This window comes from Pseudorca crassidens, chromosome 9 (assembly GCF_039906515.1).
Source record: "Pseudorca crassidens isolate mPseCra1 chromosome 9, mPseCra1.hap1, whole genome shotgun sequence".
Classification (NCBI taxonomy): Eukaryota; Metazoa; Chordata; class Mammalia; order Artiodactyla; family Delphinidae; genus Pseudorca; species Pseudorca crassidens.
In genome coordinates this window covers 28,027,671-28,049,729 of record NC_090304.1, presented here as the reverse complement: position 1 = coordinate 28,049,729, position 22,059 = coordinate 28,027,671, and the positions used below count along the sequence as shown (strand labels likewise).

Below are 22,059 nucleotides of genomic sequence, written 5' to 3'. Positions count from 1 at the left end.
GTGGGGTCCATGTAGAGGTAGACCTCTGGGCAACCTTTGGCTAGAACTTAAAATGTTGTTCACCCTCAGTTCACTGATAAGGTTTTAATGAATCCAGGAACTCACATGGCACTAGGATTAAATGCTGCCTTTCAAATGAGATTACTTCAAAGCCTCAACCCACTTTGGGGAAACAGTGGTTGATCCTGGGGGAGAGGTAATATTGATTAGACCAAATATTAAAGATTAGTACCAGGGAGACTAGTGAAGCACAGAGGAGCTAGGAAAAGAATTGGGGTTATTAAGCGATAAGTCTTCAAAGGCTCCTGTACATGGAACATATCTATTTCCAGCTTAATATAATTTTTCAAAATCTAGAGCACAATGTCTTTACCTCATTAGCATTTCTTTCTCAATCTTCAATATAGATGCTGAAAAGATCAGCAAATAAGATCAATAATAAAAAAAAAAAATCTGAGCCACTTTGAAGCAATATATGTAATGATCACATGTAAAGCCTGTATATAGAATATGGTCTGCTGGCCCATGTGAAGACACAGGTATTTAGACAATCAGCTCACATTAAATGATGAAAATAATAAACATTCAGAACCAACTGAAATAATAGATGTTGCATCTAGGAAGTCAGTTGTCCTTAAAATAAGCACAAAGACAAGGACCCCTCACACTGGAGCTGAGATACAAGTAAATACTGAAGATGTGGCTGCAATGAGTGTGCAGTGAACTCAGTGCTGCTGGGTGAAGTTTACCATATTCTTCCAGCCAGAGCTTTTATATTGGCAAAGGACAGACACTCATCAAGTTTCTTTTACAGGAAAGGAAGCTTTTATTGTAAGGATGTTCGTGGAATTGGAACTAAAATGAGAACACCCAAAGGGATCAAGGCAGTCAGGGGCCCCCAAGGTTCATTACTAGCATGCCTTTCTCTCTGCATAGCAGTTCCAATATCCTCAGTATGGATGTGTTGTTAATCATGGGCTCTTTTCAACACAGCACCCAATATCCATCAGAACTTCTTTTTGAGTCTCTCAGCTTAAATTTCCAAGAGAAAGGATTTGATGGACTCAAATGTTACCATCTCTGTTTGGTAGAGCTCTTCACACAAAGCTATGATGAAGGCCACTAGGTACCCCAACAGTAGACTTCTGAGTACCCTAGTATCAAGCTGCCTCTGGAAGCAGGATACAACAAAGGATACAACCTTTGTTCCTACAGTGGCCTCTTACCAGCAAAGAACAGCCTGGTGCTGTTTTCTTGAGCAAGGGGGAAGTGAAAAGGCAGTTTAGAAGGGGAAGTTGAACATGGCAGGCAGATTGATTGCTGTATCTAAAATAAATATTTATCTGAAGTCAGACCCAACGATTTCAATGGCATGGAAAAGCTCTAAGTTGTCGTTCTGCATTTGAAAAGAAAAGGTGACTCACCCTTTTGAAGATATGCATATTGATCTGAATTCAGTCTATTTTCTGTACATTGGCCCCAAGGGATGAATATTACATGCTACTAGACTTCCCTGGTGGTCCAGTGGTTAAGGCTCCACGCTCCCACCTTAGGGGGCGCAGGTTCGATCCCTGGTCAGGGAACTAAGATCCCACATGCCATGCGGCATAGCCAAAAAATACAAAATTGAAATTTAAAAAAAAAAGGAAAGATGAATATCACATGCTTCTGTCATCGGTACACCAAACAAGCAGGATTCACGGAGTATAATCCTAAAAGCAACTTTATTTTGTTCCCCCCTGTCCCTTTGAATTTGCTCAGAAGTAGCTGTCGTTCTTCAGCCACTGCATGAAAATGTATCAGGCTAGAGAATATCACTGGTCACTCTTGAGTAATAAAATCTTCATTATTACTCCACAAACATGACAGTAACCCCAAAGCTTCAGTTCCAACTAATACCAAAAACTTCAACGGGAGGTGATATTAAAATTTTCCAATCGTTGGAGGAGTGGGGGCATGATTCTTAACTCTCTCTCTCCATCTGGGATTTGCACCCAAAGGTTGCTGACCCCTCTGGATTAGGATGCAGAATAGTAGGGAAAAAAGAAAGGACAAAAAAGATGATTGTCTGCTCTTAGGACCTGACTCTTTCCTGAGAATGTGTCTGTGTTCTTCAGAGGCTCCTCTGCTCGGACCCTCCAACACAATTCCCTTGACGTGGGTAGTGCATCTCCATAAGCAGACCTTTCCTGACCTCCCTCAGCTCCTTCACCCAACATTACACCTCCAGCCTCTGGCAAAAACCCTCTTAAGCAGGATCCCTTATTAAATAGGTACTCCTGAAGTGGGTTTCCTATTCAGATCCCAGAACTCTTGAATCATTGGCCCAATACTGGAGACGAGAGCAGTTGCTTTCCAGATTTGCGGCAGGAGATAGATGGGCCCCAGGCTGAGCAGCTGGAGTTTGTCCCCTGTGGACAGATAGTCCAAGATGAAGGCAATAACAGGAGGGAAGAGAAGCTGAGCACTGCCCAGATAAGAGACAAACAGACCACATATTCCTCAATGTCCAAGTCAAGGAGATCTTCCCGACCTCACGTGCACAGAAAGCCTCCTTGAAGGTCAAAATGGGAGGGGGGGTGTCACCCTATAGTAGGTGTTGTCAACCTAACCATAGGCCTCTTCACTAGAATCCATCTTGGCTAAGGGATGCGTGCACACACGTGGGAGGACCCTGAGATAAACCAAATTCAGACTCAGAACCAGGCAAAGCAAGATGACTGGCCAAAGGAAACCTGGAAGAAATGCCCCATATGTGATTCAAACTACCATGAGGGCATGATTCTTTCTCTGAGCCCGCCTGTGTATCTATCCACACATACCCTTTTTCCTCCTAATAAGCAGTTTACTTGTTTCACCACTTTCCATCTCTTTGTGGGAATTCATTTCTACAAAGCTGACAGGTCAGGGTCCTGTCACTGGCCACTGTCCCTGGTAGTCTTGTGGCCTAGGATTCAGTTCTCTCACTGCCATGGCCCGACTTCAATCTCTGGCCGGGGAACTGAAATCTTTCTTCAAGCCGCTGCAGGCCGAGGCCACCCAAGATCAGATCCAGCCCTCTACCTTGAGGTCACAGGAAGCTTTAGCCAGCTTCTTGACTTCTGGCTTTCTCAGGCACAAGTCAGAAATCGCCACTGCATCCACCAACTCTAGGGAATGTGTATCAAGCTCTCTGAATGGTTACATTGAAGCCTCCCACCCTTGAACTTGAAATGAGAGGGTACCTCTCTGTCTTGCCTCCTCAGCAAGAGTTGATAGAGTGGGAATTTCTCCAAAGTATTCCTCTGTGTAAAATCTCATTTCCAACTAAAACCGAGCAGGGCCCAGAGGGGCCCTCCCAGGTACAAAAGCCCCTCCATGTCCCCCTGTTTCCTATTTGTAGAAAAAACCTTTAGTTTCCTAGGTCTTCCCTGAGTTCCAAACAGCAGATTCAAGTAGTTGCTAATTAGGGAAGTGAAGGAGTGCAGAAACAAAGGAAAATCAGTCAAGAAACAACTGTTCTGCCATAAGACAGAGTCTCAGTTCCTCCTCAAGGGATGTACTTAACAATCTGATGCAAATCCTTGAGCTGTTCTGCAGGAACTAAGGCCCCCACCCAGGTGGAGGATGCTAACTACATGCTGAGACTCCAGACTGGCTGGAACCAGAGGGCTGTTGACTGGGATTTCTGGAACACCACCCTGTTACCTCTCCACCAACCACTCAGAAGAAAGTCATGTGCCCTGCAGCCCTCACCACTTGTTACGTTGCCTTTAAAAACTCTTCCCTGAAAACCACTGGGGAGTTTGGATCTTTTGAGGCTGGGCTGCCTGTTCTCCGTGCTTGGCCCTGCAATAAACCTTTTTCTGCTCCACACTCCAACATTTCAGTTTGTTTGGCCTCACTGTGCATCAGGCACACAGACCTGGGCTTGACAAAACAACCGTCAACATTTTTTTAATCCTTAATGAGGGTTAGAGGTTCTCTATGAAGTTTTTGGCCATCTGCTCTGATATTCCAAGAGGATGGTCTATCTCAGGGTTCATTTTGATATCTGAAATCTATTACATTTTGAGGTCTTGAAATCCCAATTTTAAACATCCTGTTTTACTGCCTAATACATTGTGAGAAATCAACTGATTAAAAATGAAAGAAAAACATTATGCTCATGATTTTTATTTTTGCCCTGTCTTTAGTTCAATGCAGGAACCTTCTCCTAGCTGTACACTGATCTGCAAATCATTCTTGAATAATCTATTCTTGATGATCCCAAAAGAAATGTAGTGGGGAGTGCTGGTACATGACACGTGCAAGCAACTAAAATGAAAATGATCTCTAGATCAACACAGGCACTGTGAGATGACATCTCCACTCAAATGCAATTTCACCATCTCCTAAATTATACTTTCCCCACCAGTTCACTTAATATGCACCTGCAGAATGCTGCTTCCCAATTTAATTTTCCTCTGGGCAATATGTTACATTCTCATCTAACCTTGAACATGTTTTATGTCCTTTTTTATTTTCTTAAATAAAAGTTGGGACAAAGACAAATGGGAAGAAGCTGCAAGGAGACAGGCCAGTGAGTGAAAAAGGAAGAAGGAAACAAAGCAGTTTGGGAAACGGTTTTAGTTCAGCTGCCATAACAAAATACCACAGACTGGGTGATTTTGTTGCAGGAAGGGGGACCCCTTCCAGGGCCTGAGAGTGGGCTCTTGTCTAACACTCAGAAATGAATTATCTGAGGAGACACACGTGCTGAAAAAGCAAAAGGCTTTACTGGGAAGGGGTGCCCAGGTGGACAGCAGCAGGGTAAGGGAACCAGGAGAACTGCTCTGCCAACGTGGCTCGCAGTCTCAGGTTTTATGGTAATGGGGTTAGTTTCTGGGTTGTCTCTGGCCAATCATCTTGCTTGGCCCATAGTCTGTCTTAGTCACTTGGGCTGCCGTAACAAAATACCACAGAGTAGGTAGGTTAAACTACAGAAATTTATTTTCTCCCAGTTCTGGAGGCTAGAAGTCCCAGATCAGGTGCCAACGAATTCAGTTCCTGGTGAGAGCTCTCTTCCTGGCTTGTAGATGGCCACCTTCTCACAGTGTCCTTATAGGACAGAGAATGAGGGAGGGAGGGAGAGAGAGAAGCAGGGAGAAGAGAGAGAGAGAGAAAGAGAAAGAGATAAAGGACTCTCTCATGTCTCTTCTTATAAGGACACTAATCTTATTAGATCAGCACCTCACCCTTATGACCTAATTTAATTAATTACCTCCAAAAAGGCACCATCTCCAAATATAGTTACATTGGGGGTTGAGACTTCAACATATAAATTTGGAGGGAGGGAGGGTGAGTGGGGACAAAAACATTTGGTCCATAATAGAAATGATTATAACACCAGCCAACTTAACATTATTTTACTCCATGTTGTGATATGACTAGCAGCCTCTGTAGCTGGAAAGGCTAAATGTGAAGGTGACATGGTCCTGAATTTCTAATAGTGAATCACAAGCCATATCAGGACCCTTTATCTTTAAGCTTACATAACCTACTGTGGTAGGCAGAACAATGGCCCCCAAAGATATCCATGCCCTAAACATTGGAACCTGTGAATATATTATGTTACATGGCAAAAGGGACTTTGCAGATGTGATTAATGTTAAGGATCTTAAAATGGGGAGATTACCCTGGATTACTTAGATGACCTCAATGTAACTACAAGGATTCTTAAAAGTGAAAGAGGTGTAATTCCCTGGGGGTCCAGTTGTTAGCACTCGGTGCTTCCACTGCTGGGGGCCCAGGTTCAATCCCTGGTTGGGGGAACTAAGATCCTGCAACCACATGGTGTGTCTTAAAAAAAAGAAAAAGAAAAAAAAGTGGAAGAAGGAGGCAGAAGAGTAGAGTCAGAGAGAGATGGAAAGTCAGAGTGATGCAATGTGAGAATGACCTGACCTGCCTTTGCTGACTTTGAAGATGGGAAGAAGGAGGCCATGAACTAAGGCTGGTGGGTGGCCTCTAGAAGCTAGAAAAGGCAAGGCAATAGATTCTCCTCTAAAGCTTCAAAAAAAAAAAAAAAAAAACACAGCCTGGCTGACTCCTTGATTTTAGCTGAGTGAGACCTGTGCTGAACATCTACACAACTGTAAAACAATACATTTGTGTTGTTTTAAGCCAATAAGTTTGTGATTATTTGTTATGGCAGCAATAGAAAACTAACACACCTGTCAAAGGCTCTCATCCTCCTTCCCCAAAAGTGGATCCAACTCTTCCAGTCAAGATTCATATCTCAAATACGAATACTTTTGTGAAATGTAAAACATGACTGGCTAGACTCAAGGTACATGGGACCTGAATCAGGACAGTTTATGGGCTGTCTGTACAGTTCCATGATAAAAAATTCAGGATGCTTTCAGGAGATAATTTAATGTCTGTTTTTGATGCTAAATCTTCTAGACTCTAAGCACTCCTTGAGGATAGGAACTACTTGTTTGTACTTTTGTCTTCAGAGCCTAAAATTTCAGGGCTTGACATATGGTAGGCACTCAAAAATTACTCGCTGAATATTAAATAAAGTAACTATCACAGACTTTGGGTGAAATTTGATAGAATAAGCCTTAAGATACTTTATAATTTTTCACTCTCAATTTTACTATAAATAAACTTATTACATTTGTCAAGAATTTTTTTGTTTTTTTGTTTTGTTTTGTTTGTTTACAAGAGCCAGAAACTCAAGCAAATGAGGGGATCTGTAATACACATAATTAAGAAGGGCTAGCATGGTACCAGCTTCAAATACACCTAAGTCCAGAAGAATTCTCACACTATGTCCTCAGGACCCTCTCCCTTGTTTGAAAAATGGTTCCATTACTAAAATTGAAAATTGTAAATACAGATCTTTAAACTAGATAGTCCTGATGATTCCTTTCTGTTCTAATAGATTATTGTTTCATGAGAGAATGTCACTTACTCACCCAGGGAAAACAGCATTAAAATATATTTCCACTTACCTAAGAGATCTCTCCAAAGACACACCAACAAAACAGAATTTATCACACCCACTCTTAAAGATATTCATTTCCCACACTTAAAGTCAACAGATATAGAAAATTATTTTTAAGATTATAATATAAATTTGAATATACTATTGGTGAAATTATCTCCTTCTTTCCTCTCCCCTAGGTTTCAGCAACAATGGAAACCGTGATAAATATGATATTTCATCCCCTAACATCCTATAATGTAACCAGGTACTGAACTAGGAACTGTGGATAGAAGAATGTATTTTCTGAATCAAAAATTGATCTAAAATAGGGCTTCCCTGGTGGCACAGTGGTTGAGAGTCCGCCTGCCGATGCAGGGGACACGGGTTCGTGCCCCAGTCTGGGAAGATCCCACATGTCGCGGAGCGGCTGGGCCCATGAGCCATGGCCGCTGAGCCTGCGCATCCGGAGCCTGTGCTCCGCAACAGGAGAGGCCACAACAGTGAGAGGCCCCCATACTGCAAAAAGTAAATAAATAAATAAATAAATAAATAAAATAAAAATAAAATAAATAAAATACATCACTCTGGCCATTGCCTTCAATATCAGCATGATTATCTATTGTTAGCTCCATAAGCAGAGCAGAAAACACAAATATTAATACAGTTCATTTTGCCAAAGAATTGCAGTTTTACTTCAATTATAAGATCCAGTTTGTTGGATCTAGTTTAAACACTGGGGTGTTGGAATTTTGAGACATGTTGATGGTTTGTGGGACAGCATGGTAGAACCTTTAAAATTATTGCTGGCCAGAAAGTCTGAAATACAAGATCTTATCAAAAGGAAGAGTTGAAGGGATAAAGGAGAAAGCAGAAAAATTATGAGACTTAATTCTGATTCATAAGCAGCTTGTATATAATGTCAAGTAAAATAATACTTAACCAGAGGAGATAATAAACACTAGAAAACAAAATACAATCAAGTGCTAGGTTGTACAGTACAGATGATGAAAGCTACAGAAGAAAGGAGAAATACATGTCCACTTCAAATATTTCATGTTAACTTCCATTTGAGTTCTGAGTGATTTTATATATTTTCTCTTTTCACATCCATTCATCTGAGCATTCTGGTCATCTCAGTAACTGACATTCTTGTTAAGCAAAAACGTGACCCCTAGATTCCTTATTCTAAATGACTTTTCATCCTACTCACTTGGAACAGTGCCACATTCAAAATGACTTTGGCAGATCCAAAAGTTAAATCCTTTAAAGGAAATGTATTTATGAAAGAAATGTGGTAACTGGAATATATAGCCACTGGTCATAATAAGCGAGTATTTTACTATATACTAGCTGCACAGGATGGAATGGGGGAGGAGCATTTCGGCCCACTTAAAAGGTACATGAAGAAAGGTTTAGAGTTCTCTGAAACGCGACAGGCAAATGAACTATTGAAATTGCTATAGAAAAGGTAATTATACGTGACAAGTTATAATTTGTGAGGTAAAGCCGGAAAAGCAAACCAGTGTATGTCACTCAGCTCCAGCAGGGATCAAGCCAAGTGCATTCAATGATGTTAAACCAAATCACATGCTAATCTCCTTTTAGTGGAAAACAATGTTTTTAAAACACAGGTTCTTATGTCTTACTTTCAAAATCTCTAGATCTTTTCCTCTGTCGTACTATAGCTGACTTTGAAATAAATATTTCATCTATTTCAGAACGTAAATTTAGTTTAACGGGATCCTGTTTCCATATTAACAGTTTACCATTACAATCTTTGTTTACAGGATCTACAAATAATTTGAAAAGTCCTTAAGTTGTAGTCACTAGATCCAACATACAGAAATCCTGAAAGAAATGTAGGATGAGCAGTGTCCCAAAGATGGTGACAGCACTATAAGTTTTGCCAAAATAACACAGAAGCATTCACTTAATAATCAATAAGGAAGATTGTTATTCAGTATAAAAACAATTACAAATGGACATTTAAACCCAGTTATTGGGTCTAGAAATAACCTAAAGTTCACAATTGTAAACATTCCAACTTAAAATTGCAAATATTTATGGAAAAGCTATAATATACAAAAAACTGTACTATGAACTGTGAAAGGTACTGAGAAGTATAAGGCAGATCTTACATTCAATGAATTTATAATCTAGTAATTTGACATAGAAAGTATATTGACTTTCAGTCTGTACAAGATGGTATTGACTCATTTCCCCCTGCTTCTCCCTGCTGAGATATGAATCCTGGAAATAACATAAAAGGCAACCAAAGGAGAATTCTAAAAGGTGGTGAGGAGAAAGTAACTTATGTGGATCCTAACTGGAGGAAAAACACAGCAGCTGGACATCCACCCAAGAGAAGAAGGCAACCCAGACCTGTGTTTACCAACCCCCAACCTAGTAAGGCTTATTCCTCCCCATGATTGGCCCTGTGAAAACATCCTGCAAGCCCAACACCGCTGCGATGATCAGGAGCCCTGACAGCAAAAAGTGGCCAGACCCCTCCACCGTCCCTTCACACCTCCCTCAAGAATGTGCCAAGAAATGACTCAGGGACTTCCCTGGTGGTCCAGTGGTTAAGACTCCGTGCTTCAAATGCAGGGGGCATGGGTTAGATCCCTGGTCGGGAAACTAAGATCCCACATGCCATGCAGCACCCCTTAAAAAAAAAAAAAGGAAATGATCCAACCATATGCTATTTACAAGAAACTCATTTTAAATTCAATAACGTAGGTAGTTTGTAAAAGGAAGTTAAATGGTATGCCATGGAAACATTAATAAAAAAAAATGTTAAGCAGGAATAGCTATGTTAAAATGTGATAAAGTAGGCTTCAGAGAAAAGAAAATTACTTAGAGACAAAGAAGGCAGTGACATAATGACAAATCTACAATTACAGTTGAGTACCTCAACACCCTCTTCTCAGCAAGTGATAGAACTACAAGAGAGAGAAGCAGAAAGAATTTAAAAGATCTGTACAACACAATCAACTAAGAGGTTCTAATTGACTTACATAGAACATTCCACCACTATCAGCTGAATAAATCTTTTTCTTTCAAGTGCCTATGGAACATTCACCAAGATACACTATATCCTGGGCTATAACACAAACTTCAGCAAATTTAAAAGAACTAAAATCATTCAGAGTATGTTTTTCAATATAAGTGGAATCAAACAAGAAATCAATTACCAAAAAAAAAAAAATAATAAAAGACAATAGGAAAATCTCTTAACACATGGAAATTAAACAGAAAACTCCTAAATAATTGATGAGTCAGAGGAAATCTCAAGAAAAGTGAAAAATACATTGGACTGAATGAAAATCAAAGTATGACATATCAAAATTTGTGGGATACAACTAAAGTAGTGCTGAGAGGGATATTTTTATCACTAAATGCTTACATTTGAAATGGGGAAAGTCTCAAATCTATAACCTAAGTTCCTACCTCAAAAAACTGGAAAAAGAAGAGTAAATAATCCCAAAAAACAATAAAGATAATAATATCAGAGTAAAAATCAATGAAATTGAAAATAGGAAAATTGAGAAAATCAATGAAACAAAAAGCTGGTTCTCTGAAAAAAAGTCAGTAAGTTGGTAAACTTCTAGAAAGACTGAAAAAAAGAGAGAAGACCCAAATAACCAATATCAGGAATTAAACTGAGGATATCACTACAGATCCAACAGACATTAAAAAGATAAGGAAATACAACAAACAACTTTATGCTCATACATTCTACAAATTAAAAGATATTGACCAATTCCTTGAAACCCACAAACTACCAAAACTCAATCAAGATGAACTATCTATTATGAATAGATCTATTTTCATTTAAAAAATTAAATCTGTAATTTAAAAGCTCCCAACAAAAAAATCTCCAGGCCCAGATGATTTCACTGCAGAATTCTACCAAACATTTAAAGAACTAACATCAATTTTACACAGCTTATTCCAGAAAAATAGAAGAGTAGGGAACACTTACAAACTCACTTTATTAGGCCAGTATACCAAACCAAGATAGTTTAAATAAAAAAGAAAGACAATAAAAAAGAAAAAAAAAGAAAAAAGAAAACTATAGACCAATGGTTCTCATCAACTTAGAAGCAAAAATCTTCAATAAATATCAGTAAATCAATTCCAAACAACATACAGCAATATTTATACAGCACAACCAAGTAGGACTTATTGCTATGTAAGGTTGGCTCAACATTCAAAATCAATGTTTTTGAATTGTCCCTAGTGGCACAGTGGTTAATCCGCCTGCCAATGCAAGGTACACGGGTTCGATCCCTGATCCGGGAAGATCCCACATGCTGCGGAGCAGCTAAGCCCGTGTGCCACAACTACTGAGCCTGCACTCTAGAGCCTGTGAGCCACAACTACTGATCCCACGTGCCACAACTATTGAAGCCCACACGCCCAGAGCCCATGCTCCACAACAAGAGAAGCCACCGCAATAAGAAGCCCGCGCACCGCAACAAAGAGTAGCCTCCGCTCACCGCAGCTAGAGAAAGCCCTCATGCAGCAACAAAGACCCGAAGCAGCCAAAAATAAATTAATTAATTAATTTAAAAAAAATCAATGTAATCTACTGCATCAACAGACTAAAGAAGAAAAATCACATTAACACATTAACGGATACAGAAAAAAATCATTTGACAAAATCCAACAACCATTAACAGTAAAAACAAGACTCAGCAATTTAGGAATAGAGGACAATTATCTTAATTTGATAAAGAGCATCTTCAAAAACCTACACTAATGTCAGACTTAATGGTAAAATTTGTATCTTTCTCCCCAAAATCAGGAATAAGGCAAGAAGGTTCATTCTCACCACTCTTTTTCAACATAATACTAGAAGTTTCAGCCAGTGCAGTAAGAAAAAGAAATAAATGGCATGCAGAATGGAAAGGAAGGAATAAAACATAAACATTCTCTTTTGACAGATGACATGCTTGTCTACATAGAAAATCTCAAGAAGTTAACCAAAAAACCTTCTAAAATTCTCAAGGTTGAATGATACAAGGTCAACACACAAAAATCAATTGCATTTTTTTTTTTTTTTTTTTTTTTTTTTTTTGCAGTACACGGGCCTCTCACTGTTGTGGCCTCTCCCGCTGCGGGGCACAGGCTCCGGACGCGCAGGCTCAGCGGCCATGGCTCACGGGCCCAGCCGCTCCGCGGCATGTGGGATCTTCCCAGACCGGGGCACAAACCCGTGTCCCTTGCATCGGCAGGCAGACTCTCAACCACTGCGCCACCAGGGAAGCCCCAATTGCATTTTTAAACACTAACAATGAACATATGGAATACAAAATTTTAAAACAATACAATTTACAGTCACTCTGAAGAAAATGATATCTCTAGGTACAGAGTTAACAGGACATGTATAGGATCTGTTTGCAGAAAATTACAAAATGCTTATGAAAGAAATCAAAGACCTAAATAAATGGAGAGACATACTATATTCATGAATTGGAAGATTCAACATAAAGCTATCAGTTCTCCACCAAAGTGATCTATATGCTTAATACAATTCATATCAAAACTCTAGTAAGGTTTTTTTGGTAAACAGAGACAAGCTTATTCTAATATGCAGAAAGAACACAGGTACTAGAATAGTTAAAATAATCTTGACAAAGAATAAAGTGAAAGGAATCACTTTACCTGATATTAAGGCTACAAGTATATAGCTACAAGTTATCAAGACAGTTTGGTATTGGCAGAAGGATATACACACAGATCAACTAAACAAAACAGAAAAACCAGAAATAGACCCACACAAATAACAAATATGCTCAACTGATTTTTCACGTAGGTACAAAAGCAATTCAATGGAGGAAGAACAGACTTTATAAAATGCGGTGCTGGGGCAACTGGATATTCATAGGTGCGCGCGCACACACACACACACACACACACACACACAAGAAACTCCACCTAAATGTCACACCTTATACAAAACAACTCAAGAATCACGCAATTAAATGTAAATACTAATAGTGTGATCTTTAAAAAAAAAAAATGTCAAGCAATCAGGCATTGAGGTGCTCAATGAGGACAATGTGCCAAACCAAAAGTAAAAATCAAACTTTTATTCACTTAATGTGACAGTGTAATCAAGAGGTGCTGGCTCCCTAGTGTTATATATTTCCCCCCCAAAATGGCCCAAGGTGAGGGTCAGGTGGATCCAGCACAGCCTGAGAACGCTGTGTCACTGCTCAGGAGCCCTCAACAGAAGGTTCCTGCCTCTTTATGGATTCATGGGCTGGGGAAAGGCTGGGAGCGGAAAGGTACTGAGGCAAAGTGGAGAAATGTAATTCAGCCAAGGACCTCAATAAAGAGGTCTCAGCAGAGGTGCTTGGGAAGTGTCTCAGCCAAGCTTCCCAATAAAGAGGTCTCTGACTCGAGGTGACTGAGCTAGGAATGCAGATGTGCACACAAGCATGGCTTACTAGTGGGGGCCTTGACAGCAACTCCTTCAAGAAAACTACAGTGCACTGGCTGTGTGCCAGCTGGTGTGGGGTGGGCAACCTCCCCGCCCTCATGCAGACTTCCAGTCACAATCGTGTAACTGTCTATGGTTGGGCCTGAAAGACCACACATAGGATTTTGTCCTGGAGTCAGACTCCTTAGAAAAGAGGAGATAATCTTCAAGATGTAGGGACAGGCAAAGGTTTCTTAGATGACACCAAGAGCATAATCCACAAAAGGGAAAAAATGATAAACTGGGTGTCATCAAAATTAAAATTTTTGTTCTGCAAAAGACTGCAATGAGAATTAAAAGACAAGCAATAGATTGGGAAAACGTATTTGTGAATCATATATCTGACAAAAAACTTGTATCTAGAATATTCAAAGAACTCTCAAAACTCAGTAGTAAGAAAAAATCCAATAAAGAACGAGCAAATTGGACTTCCCTGGTGGTCCAGTGGATAGGACTCTGTGCTCCCGATGGAGGGGGCCCAGGTTCAATCCCTGGTTGGGGAACTAGATCCCGCATGCATGCCACAACTAAGAGTTCACATGCCTCAACTAAGAAGTCCACATGCTGCAACTAAGAAGTCCACATGCCACAATGAAGATCCTGCATGCCGCAATTAAGACCTGACACACCAAAATAAATAAATAAATAAATAAAAATAAATATTAAAACAAAAAGAATAGGCAAAAGACTTAAACAGATACTTCACAAATGTAGATATGCAAATGGTAAATAAGGACTTGGAAAGATTTTTTAAATCATTAGCTATCAGAGAAATGTAAATTAAAACCACAATGAGATAATCACTACACATTTATCAGAATGGCTGATGAATAAAGAATAATGACAGTCCCAGATGCGGGCAAGCATTTGGTGTATCTTTTATATATTGCTGGTGGGGATGTAAAACGGTACAGCTATCCTAGAAAACAGTTCGGCAGCTTCTTATGAAACTAAACATGCAATTATCATTTTACACAGAAACTTCACTCTTGAGTATTTATCTCAGAGAAATGAAAACTTATTTTCACACAAACCCTATACAAAAATACTCAAAGGAGCTTTATTCATATTAGCCAAAAACTGGAAATAGCCCAGATATCCTTCAACAGGTAGTTGTTAAACTGAGATAGAGACATACCGTGAACACTACATAGCAATAAAAGGGAACTATCGATGCATACAATGTGGATGAATCTCCAGGAGATGTTAAATGAAAAAAGCCAACCCCCAAAGGTTACATACTATATAATTCCATTTATATAGCATTTTGTGTGTGTGTGTGTGGTACGCGGGCCTCTCACTGTTGTGGCCTCTCCCGTTACGGAGCACAGGCTCCGGACGCACAGGCTCAGCGGCCATGGCTCACGGGCACAGCCGCTCCGCGGCACGTGGGATCCTCCCGGACCGGGGCACGAACCCGCGTCCCCTGCATCGGCAGGCAGACTCTCAACCACTGTGCCACCAGGGAAGCCCTATGTTTTGGCTTTTTGATCGCAAGGCATGTGGGATCTCAGCTCCCCGACCAGGGATTGAACCCATCCCCCCACCCCACATACTGGAAGGTGAAGTCCTAACCACTGGACCGCCAGGGAAGTCCCTCAATGCACTTTAGAAACAGGCTACTAGAAATTAAAGGACCTTTATAGATTACCAATAGACTGCATTTTTTTACCAATATCGAATTTCCCTTCTTTGAAGTCAGGCTTGGCCATAAGACTAGCTTTGGCCAACATAACGTGTAAGAAAGTGACATGTGTCATTTCTGGGCAAAGGCTTTAAAAGCCAGTGCATGCTCTGCCATCTTCTCTTTTTCTTCTGCCATGGCCTCACCAACGTTTCAGGTAATGGCCGCTATGTCAGCCTGAGGATGATGATGACTTGGAAGCAGCGATCCCAGATGACTCATGATGGTTACCAATAGGAGAAGCAAGATATAAATTCTGATTGTTTCAAGCCTTGTAATATGGGTATTCTTTATTACTGCAGCATAACTTAGCCTATCCTGACTGATATATAGCCCAACGCCTCTCACATTACAAGTACTAAAACCAAGAGCCAACAGCTTAGAGCCCAGCCTACCTAGGAAGTTAGTGATAGGGATAATACTATGACCTATATAGCCAGAGTCCCAGAATGGTGCCATTTCCAATACAGATTTTATCAATGTGCTTCAGGCTATTTGTTCATAAGAATAAAATTAAAATACAAATAAAAGTTCTGTACCAAACTGAATCATCAAATTAGTTTGCCAATTGATACCAAAAATGAAAGAACAGATTTTTAAAAGTAGACTGAATGAAATATTCGTACTTCTAATTTTATCATATAGTTCTGAATCAGCAGCCCATCATTCAGAGGGGGAAAAAAGCAACTGATTCAAATGAGTCACGCTGGAGAAACCCTTGATATTTTGAAAATTCAAATGTCAACAAGCCACATAATAAGAGAAATGGGAGGCACTGGCTCCATCCTTTTGAACATTTCTACAAAATGAATCAAAGTCAAATATCAACCCTAGAGGTTTATTGACCTACAAAAAGATGTTTGGGAATTCTGTAAAGAGATGCTTCAGTGGTGGTCATGAATATTTGGGGAGTTAAAAGGGAATTTGTGAAGGTAAGCAGCATGTTTTTTCCTAACAAAGAGATTGTTTTACTCAGCATGTTTTTTGTGAACATTCTAAGAACCTGAAAGATTTCCCATGGTATATGTAAAAAATTCAAAGTTTGACTTAAAAAAGAAAACTTAGGAGCCATTCCAGAATCATTTAAGAAAATAAACCTCCATCCTCATTTGCTACATGTCACACCAAACGAAAGAATCTATGCACTTCTCTGACTGCACGACAGAACCTCTTAAAAACTGCCCAGTTTCAGGCATTAAGGCTTTTCTGCAAATATTCTACTATGATAACAGTTCATGAAGAGAAAAAGATGTAGCTGATATTTTCTTCAGGAAAACAACTTCACCTTGTCCTTGATTAACTATTCTATTAATTTTTTACTTCTTGAAACCATGAGTTTCTTCCCCTCTAATTTTAATTCTGATGATAAACATAATATGGTCGTTGTAGAAAATTTGGAAAGTTTAGGCAAGAGAAAATAAATGCAAAAAAATGTTTTCCTACAATCCCACTCCCCAAGCAGAGACTAGTATAATTTTGGCAAATTTCCTTTGTCCTTTGCACATATCAAATAGAGTCAAGGTGACAGTTTATTGATAATTCTGAATCCTTTTTGTGTTCCAGTCATCACTATGTCAATAATATTTTCTAATATTATTTAAAAATCATTATTAAGCTCATTTTAATAGGTGTACAAAATCCTATCAACAAAATCCTATCGTAACATGTACTGTTACTTATTTAATCAGTCCCCCAACATAGGACATCCTGGTAATTTCCTCCCTTTCATCATCATAAGGTATCTGAGTTAATTCAACTTTATTCCATATTCTTTTTCATTATTATTTTGATCTATCCTGAGCTTTGGAAGATTATTTAATATGGCCCTTTCATTTCCAGGCTGCCCTGCTTCTCCATTTAGCTGCTTCTTCTCTAAATTGTCCTAAGAAACTTGAACAATCTTCTCTTCACAGACATACTTCAACCTTGGATTCCAGCAAATGCTTTCTGGTGCTCTCGCTGATCTCTCTCCCGATAGGTAGGTAAGTAGGTAGATAGAGAGACAGGTAGATAGACAAAGATAGAGATATCTATAAAGAAAGAATATCTCACATTCATAAAATAAATAAATGCTTAATTAATTGCCTAAATTTTAAAAATCCCTCTTTATTTTTATGCATTTCTAAAGGCAAATATAGTATGATAAAAATAGAAAAGCATTGGATTGAAATCAGATTCTTAGTACAATTCTGCTTCTCTCTTACATGTCACTAAATTACTTGAGCCCTGTTTCCTCATTTGTAAAATAAGAAATGTACTTAGAGATCTCTACGTTTTCTTCTAATTCTATCGTTCTCTGACTGGAGCAGTTTATAATTCTGCTCAGTTGAGTGATCTTGTGTACCAACCGGACTTCAAAGGGGAAAGCTGAAGCCCCTCCTCGTATTCCAGATAGGACAGGTCTGCACGAGAACTAGAGCTTTACCAAAGTTGGAAGACTTGGGAGAGAAGTCAGGAAAGTTGCCACCAACTACCCCAGCCTGAAGTACTAATGTGGATGGTTTTCAAGAGATGAACCAAAAGCTGCTAACAATCTGGTGAGCCTCTGGGAAGCTCCTCACACAAACTCACCCAGTCTGCTCACAGTCAACAGGTGAGTCTCAAGAGTTCACTTTGGGGACTTCACTGGTGGCGCAGTGGTTAAGAATCTGCCTGTCAATGCAGGGGACAAGGGTTCGAGGCCTGGTCTGGGAAGATCCCACATGCCGCAGAGCAACTAAGCCCGTGTGCCACAACTACTGAGCCTGTGCTCTAGAGCCCGCGAGCCACAACTACTGAGCCCACGTGCCACAACTACTGAAGCTCATGCACCTAGAGCCTGTGCTCTGCAACAAGAGAAGCCACCTCAATGAGAAGCCCGCACACAGTATGCACGACCAACATGATAATTCTCAAGCTCATCTAGAAGCAGCTGGAACCTCTGTCTGCCTTCACATCTACCCTCAACTGCCTCTGGTACTTCTCCTTCTCTTCCACCTCAAACTCTCACTGAGGACCATGTAGTAAGGGGAATGCTGAGAAACGTATTTCATGCCTTTGAGCGTCTCTCAACTTCATCTGTAAAATACCTATTAAACAGATAGTTATTTAGTCTCTACTACAGTCATGGTACTAAGCTTGGTACTACTACAACAGGTACCAAGAAACATAACAGGAGTAACCACTGCCCTTAAGAAGCTTACAGCCAATTCGAAGAGAAGATACCTCCAGGAACCATAATTGGATGGATATTGAGCTAGACACTCAAGATATAGGGGGGCCCACATTCCTTTTAGTGCTATTCAAAAGCCATGCTTTTAAGATACTAAAAGTTACTTATAGAAAAAGGAATAACAGGTGAAAATCAGGATACACCCCCAGAGGTTACCTGCTGTGTATATCCCCTGCTTGAAGAAAGCTCAAAGGAAACTATGTGGAATCCCCAGGAGGGGGCCCATGAGACCTAAAAAAGGGGACTCCTCAGGCTGGGTTTTGGTGCCTGGCGCTTTGGAGACTGGTGCTTCTTTGTAATCCCTGTTTATTGTCCTTGCAACATTTTAAATGACGTAAAGTACATGAGATTTTTTCCCCAAATCATCTTGTGATTTATTTCTCAAGAACTTAACAAGTAGTGCTTAGGATGCTCAGCAGATGCACGGCAGGGGTACCTGGAAAAGCATGACACCATGTGTTGTGGGCTACATTGTGTTCTTCCAAGATCTTTACATGGAACCCCTAACCCCCAAGAATGAGACTGCATTTGGAGACAAGACCTTTAATGGCGTAATTAGGTTAAAATGAGGTCATATGGATGGGACTTCTTCAACTTGACTGATGTCCTTATGAGAGAAAATGTGGACACACACAGAGGCACCACAGGTATATGCACACCGAGGAAAGACCATGTGAAAACACAGTGAGAAGGCAGCCATCTGCAAGCTGAGAAGAGAGGCCTCAGAAGAAAACCAAACCTGACAACACCTTGATCTTAGAGTTCTAGCCTACAGAACTGTGAGAAAATCCATTTCTGTTGTTTCAGCCCAGCCTATAGTATTTTGTTATGGCAGCCGCAGCAAACTAATACACTTATGGTAGCCACCACGGGCACTACCATGGGATTTGGAACAGCTGCTACGGACACGGGTCCTACAGCCTAAAAGAAGCCTCCTAACAAGTAGTTTTTGGCCAATGATCAGCATAAATTAATAAAATTCTCTATTAGTTTGAGGCGATGCATAGGTAAGTACAGAGAGGATATAAGCTTCATGAGGGCAAGCCCCTTACCTATATTACTGACTGCTGTATCCATAGTGTAAGCGTACATTCGATGAATTTTGAAAAATACATAATCTTATAAAACTATCACGTACGGATATAGAATGTTTTCACCACCTCAAAATGTTCCCTCATGCTCCTTCACAGTCAATCTCCTTCCCCAATCCCCTATGATGGAAATTACGCAGAATATAGTCTTTGGGTCTTGGTTTATTTTACTGAGCTTTGATATTCACCTGTTCCTTTTTACTTGTTAGGAAAGTCAGTCTCACACATGCAGTCTTTCAACCTCTGCTCGGTCACACAAAAATGGGCCTTAGGCCTGGAAAACTTCCTTACCAAGAGATAAGGCGCCCACACAGCCTGTGCCGGGCTGACTGCTTTCCCTGTCTCATGCTGAACAAGTGTTCCTTTGTTCTGCTTAAGCATGTATGTCAATGGCTCTCAAGCATGGCCCCAGGTTTCAGTATTTCAGACTCCACACAGGAGAGGTCAGTGTCCTGCTGCTGCAGTACAAGAGGGGTGCACACAGGCCAATTTCCCTGGTCAGCTGCCAGGGGCATCTGCTAGCCATTAGAGGTGGACACACACTGGAGCTGATCTTGCTGTCTCTTCTCTATGTGAGTGAAAGCACTGTTCCATCCAGTGTTTGACTGTGCTGTGTTTTCCCTGGCAACTCTGATACCAAGTTATCGTGGGGGAAAGTGTTTGGACTTCTATTCCTGGGAGCTGGCATTGTGATGATCTTTGCTGTCCTCCAAGTAGTTGCAGTCCTACCCTGGCAGTGATTACTGGTACATGGTGTCCTGCCCCACATTATTGTTGAGTAACATTCCGTTGGATGGATGTCATAATTTGCTTATCCATTCACCAACTGATGGACATTTGGAGTGTTTCTACGTATGGCCATTATAGATTATGTTCCTCTTAACATTTGGGTACAAATCATTGTGTGAATATGGGGTTTTTTTGGTTTGTTTTGTTTTTACTCTTGGATAAATATGTAGGAGTGGTACTGCCAGACAGGATGTTAAGTGGATGTTTAAATTTATAAGAAACTGCCAGAATGTTTTCTAGAATGGCTGCACCATTTTGCATTCCCACAGCAACGCATGAACGTTACAGTTGCTTCTCATCCTCACGAACTCTTGCTATTATAGACTTTTTAATTTTAGTCATTCCACTAAGTGGGCAGTGGCCCTTCACTGTATTTCCCTGATGACTAATGATGCTGAGCCTCTTCTCATGTGCGTATTTACCATTTGTATATGTTCCTTGATTAAACGTCTATTCATACCTTAGCCCATTTTTTTAAAAAACTGAGTTATCTTATTACTGGGTTGTAAAAGTTTTTTCTCTATTCTGGATACAATTTCTTTATCAGCTACCAGTTTCAAAAATATTTTCCCTCGGCCTGTGGATTATTTTTCCCTTTATTTGACAGTGTCTTTTCAAAACAAGTTTTGGTGACATCATCAAGATGGTGCTATCGATTGATCCTGACTTTAGTTCCTCCCACAAGAAGAACTAGCAATTATGCGTAGACAAAAACACCATTGTGAAAATCCCAGAACCCAGGGGTGGGGCTGAAGCACCCGCCTGGACCACAGAGACCAAGAAGGACAGCACTATAAAGGTGAGAAGAGAGGCTACACTCTGACCGCATCACTGCTCCTCAGGCTGGCACAGTGCCAAACTGAGAGGGGCCCCCGTCAGCTTACTGTTTCTCCAGGGGAAAATGAGAGACCAAGTTAGACACCCAGCTCCCCCAGCACTGCAGGACACTTCCCAGGAGGGCCATTCGGGTCTCACCTCCCAGGAATTACTGGGGTAATCTGCAGGATTCAGCCGTGGGGATCAGATAAAGATGGGGAAGGAGGGCGGGACTTACATCAATCAGATCTTGGTGGACCACATTCCTGCTTGCAGTGGCACCAGAGTAGAAATCTCAGCCAGTGGCTCTGCCCATCTGCAGAGCCAACTTGGTGGCCCCGTCTGGTCAGGGAACTCATCCAACGTGCAAAGGGACTTCAATCTAAAATGGAATGGAGATATGAAATGGAGAATCTCACACATGCGCCCACAGGAAAATGAAACAAGAAATGAAACAGTGGTTTCCCCTAAATGCCTGACTAGAACTATCTAGAACTTATCTCCTAACCAATGAACATCCACCGAGAATCTCTCCCCATCATCACTCAAGCCAATGAATTTGCTGCTTGAACCCTAACTGGACTCCCCCGACTCTTTACACCCCTTCTGCATTAACACAGCCTGCCCCAAACCTTCAACAGACTCGCCTGTAGCTTGCTACAGTATGTTTCCCGAACTGCAATTCCTCTGCTATTCCCGAATAAATTCAATTTCTGGTAATATGAGCTTGCCTCAGCTTCCCTCTTTTTTTAGGTTAACAGGCAGTTCTACCTGATTTGGTGCCCAGTCAACAGACTGTACAAGGAGTGGAGCCCATTCTACTGTGTCGCAAGGGCAGGAAAGCAAATTTGCAGCCCTGCCCAACTGTTGAGCATAGGTTCCAGTCCCATCCATCCAGCAAGCATGGCCAAGAACACCGGCAACCACAGAGCCCATCCTACAGCCCCACTCTGGCAAAGAGCTAAGCCAGCAGCCCTTCCCAACAAGTATAGCCTCTGGTCTTCCATAACCAGGGAGCCTGAACAG

At 40.7% G+C, this 22,059-nt stretch overlaps 1 protein-coding gene across 7 annotated transcripts in view; it reads right to left on the bottom strand.

Moving 5' to 3' along the window:
- The window catches only part of KCNA4 (potassium voltage-gated channel subfamily A member 4), an 865,487-nt gene that overhangs the window by 797,411 nt on the left and 46,017 nt on the right, over window positions 1-22,059 (bottom strand). For 5 of the 7 annotated variants that reach the window (XR_010946099.1, XR_010946100.1, XM_067749539.1 and 2 more), the window contains one exon: window positions 21,272-21,415. The exons of the other annotated variants lie outside the window; for them this stretch is intronic. The gene's annotated coding sequence lies outside the window, so the exon portion shown is untranslated. The remainder of the gene's footprint in view (window positions 1-21,271; window positions 21,416-22,059) is intronic. 7 annotated transcript variants of the gene reach the window in all.